This window comes from Abramis brama (genome assembly GCF_963993115.1).
Source record: "Abramis brama genome assembly, chromosome: 17".
Lineage (NCBI taxonomy): Eukaryota > Metazoa > Chordata > Actinopteri > Cypriniformes > Leuciscidae > Abramis > Abramis brama.
The window spans coordinates 36537226-36543225 of NC_139979.1; positions in this window are offsets into that span (position 1 = coordinate 36537226).

Sequence of the window (6000 nt, forward strand, 5' to 3'; positions counted from 1 at the left end):
ACAGACACTTGAACTTACATCAGCGTGATAAAAGCGACAGCAAATGAAAGAAACCACCTTTGGAAAAAAGATATTTGAAGTGTAATTTAATTGTTTAGTTAGTCTCTCGTCCCGTTGAATAACATGGGGAGGCGGGGCTTATGACCTATACAAGGACCAGTCACCGGGGGGCGATCGAGACGTTTTGGCTTCACTTTTCAGGGCTTGTGCGGCACGCTTGGGCCTAACCCTAACCACAGAAGACAAAGCTGATCTGATCCACTGCCGGTTTTCCCTCATTCCAGCTCCACTTCAGCATCCGGAGGAAACACAGAACGCTTCTCACATACATCTGCATTCCTCATTTAAAAGGAATGTATTCTTTCAGAGAATCTAATAATGAAACCGGTGTCAAAAAATGTGTTTGATTACATGTGTTGTTTAATTTGCTGTTTTATTTATGTAAAATTTGTTCATAAAATGTGTTTTTTATGAACAAATCTTTGTTTTTTTAGGTTAAATAAATGTTTTTTGTTTGTTTGTTTGTTTGTTTTTGTTGGTGAAAGATAAAACTGTTGTTAATACTGTTGAAACTAAAGATATACAGTAACAGTTAATTATGGTCAATAAATCTGATTTGGACCATCTTTGATCACTGGACCACAACCATCCAATCAGTTCCCAGCGACAGAATCAAGCCCCGCCCACATGAGTTCCAGAAGCGTTTCACTCAGATATACGACACTATAGAGGAGAAAAGACCAGCACAACTCTCATGACGAGCTTAATAATGCATAAAGTGATGGGGTCCTGACAAGCTATTCTGACGTAAGAAGATGAATCCTGGTTCCTTTAAACCATGATTTAAAATTTTAACCAACAAAATATCATTATCAGCTGTCAGCACTGCGTCATATTGAGGTTGGCGATAGACACTGTCCTGATAATGACTCTTGGTCTCCTGTGTTCAGCCATTCAGCGGCTCATGGCAGTGGTGGACTTCTTGGGTGTGGAATGGCCATACAGTAAGACAAGTACTTTTTTGCTTTTTTTATTTTTATTTTGTGGACATTCATATTCATTTTAGTGACATTTTGACACAATCCCTTGTTTTTTGATAGCAAAAGAAATCAAATTAAAAATAATTTATTGATAGCAGTGGAAGCAGGAACCCAGGTGAAAAAGACGTAGTATTAAATGTATTAAAAATATACTTGAAATACAAATAGTATGTTTATAATACATTTGTATTACCAACATGCTTATTTGAAGTGCATTAAAAATATATTGAATTGCATTTTAATATATTTCTAAAAAGTATACTAGAAGTACATTGGTAATAAATATATGCTTAATAATACTTTTAAGAAATATGCTAAATACCAGCATAATTTTAATATATTTTTAACAAATGCACTAGAAGTACATTGGTAATAAATACAGTATATGCTTAATTATACTTTTAAGAAATATGCTAAACACAAGCATACTTTTAATATATTTCTAACAAATGCACAATAAGTACATTGGTAATAAATATATGCTTATTTATACTTTTAAGAAATATGCTAAAAAATATATTTGTGTGAAGTTTTAGTGTATTTAAAGAAAACATACTTATGTTGCTCTTACTTAAAGTATATTTTATGTGTAACTTGTGTAAGAACATAGCAAAATGATTAAGCTTTTAGTGTGTTTAAAGTACTTTAAACACTTAGGCCTAGTGCAATATATTTGTAATATTTATGTATTTATCATTTTAATATTTTAGATTTTTTTTTGTTGATTTTTTTGTATAAAGTACCAACTTCTAATGTATTATAAACATTTGTCAAGTTTATTAAGCATTGCATAAGCACTTAAAATTAATGTTGTTCACTTTTACTTGTTTGTAGGCTATACTTGTAAAGGGCTAGGCTGTTGTCCATTACATGATATGTTTTTACTACTGAAATTCCCACAAGGATATGAACATCATATTATTTTAATTGCATATAGATACATTTTCCAAAGATGTTTAAATGTTGTACAAAAATATGTTGTAGGCTACTTGTTTAAATTTGAAAAATACGAATAACACACGTGACTAATCCTGATTGGTTCCAGAGCCATTGAACGGCTGTGATTGGTTCTTGCTGTGCGTATGTTCCTTGAATGTGAAGTCTAAATTTAAACTGGAGCGATCGTGTTTCTTTAGAGGACTTGGAGGAAACCACGCGATTCATATGGATTAGGTGATGTTTTTTTGCGATTAACTTTCTTAAATGTTTTGCAACTGCTTAAGGTTGAGTGATCATGACAGCATTTAGATTATTTTGTTTTTTTTATGTTAATAGAACACGTAACTGTTAGTGTTGTTTTTGCAGTCAATTTCCAATCAGTATACACACTTCCATAATTGGCTGGTTAGTTTTTTGCAAACTTTTCAAAGATCGTTTACAAAATCTTATTATAGATTAGGCTAAAGATGATAGATTTATTATAATGATAGAATGATGATAGATGATACTCTATTATTAATAGAGTTAAGATGTTTAATTTGTATCATCTTTTTTCTTAATCTGGTGTCCTGCTTCAGACCTAATTTAAATTTATGCAGGAAACAGAAATCCGATCAGTTATCCAGATACAGAGGCTACTTAATGTGAACAAATGTAAACGCGCCATGCCTGACTGATATATAAATATGTATATATGTATGTAAATCTCTCTCTTTTTTAAAATATTAATATTTGTTGTTCCCTTTCGTAAAGGGAACTCCCGCTGCATCGATACTCGATACTTTGGGGAATGCCTTCAGCATGAAGCGTCTGAAGTCAACTATGGAACTATTCCAATCTTGATTGGTGCAACGTCACCCGTGACGTCGCATGTGACGGTGATCCGGAAGCTATAAAACGGTCACAGGAACCAGGAAATGTTAGCTTCTGGTCTTCAGCAAGCGCTCTATGTCATCTTGTCTGTTCTATTTGGTGTTGTTTGTCCCGTGAAAAGAGTATTATTTATGGCGAATAAAGAGAAGCTATTCAGGCAGTGTGCGTCCCCTTGCCCACGTTATTTAAGCGAGGGTGACACACACTCGCTTTGTGTAGTTTGTCTGGGAGTGGAGCATGCACGGGCAGGGCTCGAGGGCGCTGTCTGTGCAAACTGTTTTCAATGAAAAAGCTCCGCTCCCGTTAGAGCTTGTTCGATCAATTAGATCAGGCTCGCGTTTCCAGTGCATTAGGTCCCGCGGCTGTTGAGGCAGCGCGCCGCTTGTATGCATGGGATTCGCACGTGGGGCTGGCATATAATACTGAGACGGTTGCGACCCTTTCTCAGCGTTTATCAACCAGCCCCACTTGTCTCGCGCACGGTTCGGAAGCCCGCGCTGCGGCTTCTTCCGACCGTGTTAAAGACACAGCGTTTGATTTATTTGGCTCTGAGGAGTTAGATATTATCTATCAACACTGAATCACGTGGATATGGGGATTCGCCACCCCATATTCCCGTTAGTGAGGAGTTGCTGGAGGTTGTAATCAGGGCAGTGGTTAAATTATATGTTAAATGGCCATATAATAAGCAGGAAGCGACTAAGAAAAATAAAATGAATGAGCGCTTCCTGCAGACCCAGTCACAATCTTCGTGTCAGAGCCTTCCCTTTTTCACTGATCTCCATACTGAGGTATCAAGATCGTGGAAAAATCCATTATTTTCCCCGCATGTATATATTTACTCATCCATTAGGGAATCTAATGAAAATGGTTAGGAGGTGATGGCTCGGGTTGAGGAATATTTTGCGAAATATTTTCTCCCCGACATTGCGTCACCCCTGATAGCTCAGACACTTCCCTCCAAATCTCGTACATCGAATTTGTTAGGGAAAGCATATATGGCGGTGGGTCGAGCCGGTGCATGCCCACACATGATGGGGTTATTACAGGCATACCTGGCTGACCTCCTCAAGCAGGTGGATGATAACTGGGAGGTCTCACTCAATGGATATTACTGAATTTCGTAGAGTAGCTGACTTATCTCTCCGTATTATTAAAGAGACGGCCCGTGCTATTGGCCGTTCTATGGCAGCACTAGTCGTCTTAGAGAGACATTTATGGCTTAATCGCTTGGGCATCGGGGAGAAAGACAGGGCTTTCCTTCCCGATGCCCCCCTTTCGCCTTCTGGCCTCTTTGGCGACGCGGCAAGAACCGTTGTCGAGAGGCTTCAGGAGGCAGAGCGACAATCAGCTATCCCCAGTTGTCAGTCCAGGTCTCATGGGGTTGCTGCCAGGGGGCAGCCTCATGGGACAGCCGCCAGCTCCTCATTTTTTGAGAAGGTTTCCTCTCGTGCCCCCCCTTATAAGGCTTGGGGCCAGAAGAAAAATTCTCGCACGAAGCCCTCCATACCGAAGACAGGTCTGAGGACTGTCTCTCGGGTTAAGATGGCTTCAACTAAGAGGTCTTGTCGTAACACGCAGACCCTTATGGGCGTTCCCCCAGGAGAGCGAGTACAGGAGTCTCGCCCCCTTATGCAGCCCTTAGGAAATCGATGTTCGCTTCCCGCCGCCGATGGCGCTTCGGGACACATCGGCTTCCAGCGAACACAAATCGCAGTATCTGCCCGAAGACGTTGCGGCCCTGTCGAGTTCGCCGCCTCTCAGGAGGTCTGTAGAGAGCATATTTCGGTTAGTTCCTGCCAGTTAGCTGCTTCAGGTCACCGAAGCCATTTGGAAATTTATAGCCGAGGCCAGTCTCGAGGGACTGGTCCCCATAATGGCATATTTAGACACCCCGAGGGGTCTTCAAAATATAGCCTAGGGGGTCCTGCTTACAGTGGAGCCAATATACAAATATTATCTACTAAGGGTGGTTCACATGTCGGCCAGCCCCGAGCAGGGTCGGTTTTTGGAACAGGAAGTCTAGTCCCTCTTAACACAGGAAACCTCAAAGTGGGCTTTTCCTTGGTTACGGGAGCCCGGGTTCTACAGCTGGCACTTCATAGTTCCTATGAGGGGGGGAGTTAGGCCTTATTTTGGATCTCACGGTACTGGATCAACCTCCGAGGGGGTTCAGATTCAAGTTACCGACTGTCAGTCAGACCAGCTCCGAGGACTGGTCTGTCTTGATAGATCCACAAGCTCCTTAACTCCTCTTTCCCTTCTAACCCCATCACAGGAAGTTTCCGAGATCGGCTTTTGGGGGGAAAAGCACATCAGTTCTGGACTCTTCCAGTCGGCCTAGCCTTATCCCCTCGCACCTTCACTAAATGTATGGACATGGCCCTTGCTCCATTGAGACTTCAGGGGGTCCGCATCTTATAGAGGACTGGCTCATTTTGGCTCAGTCGAAAAGAACTAGCAATTCAACATCGAGATGTTGTTTTGCGTCATCTGAGGTGCGTGGGGTTGAGACTCAATGTGAAGAAAAGTTCCTTAACTCCTCTTCAGAGGATTACGTTCCTGGGAGTAGAGTGGGACTCAGTCACGATGCGGGCACAATTGTCTCCTGCTCGTATAAATACTATCTTAAACACAATGAAGAGTATTAGGTTTGGCCAGGCTATCACTGTCAAACACTTTCAAAGAGCTTTGGGTCTTATGGCTGCAGCTTCCACGGTAGTACCCTTTGGTCTGCTTCATTTGAGGGCCTTGCAGTGGTGGCTCAGGAACAAGGTATTTTCTCCTCTAGGAAAACCCTTTTCGTACGATCAGAGTTACGCGCAGATGCTTTCGTTCTCTTGTCGTATGGAAGAAACCATGGTTCCTGTCTCAGTGCCCGGTTTTGGGAGCACCATGTGAGAGAAAAACTCTGACCACGGATGCGTCCCTCACGGGCTGGGGTGCGGTTATGGAGGGCCGTTACACCCGAGGTACTTGGAAAGACCATCATCTCACATTGCATATTAATCGCTTGGAGATGTTGGCCGTATTTTTTGCCCTGAGGCACTTCCTTGTAGACAATATGGGAGCAGACATCCTGTCGAGGCAGGGGCTGAGGCCCGGGGAATGGCGGCTCCACCCTGAAGTGGTTGAGCTTATATGGAGA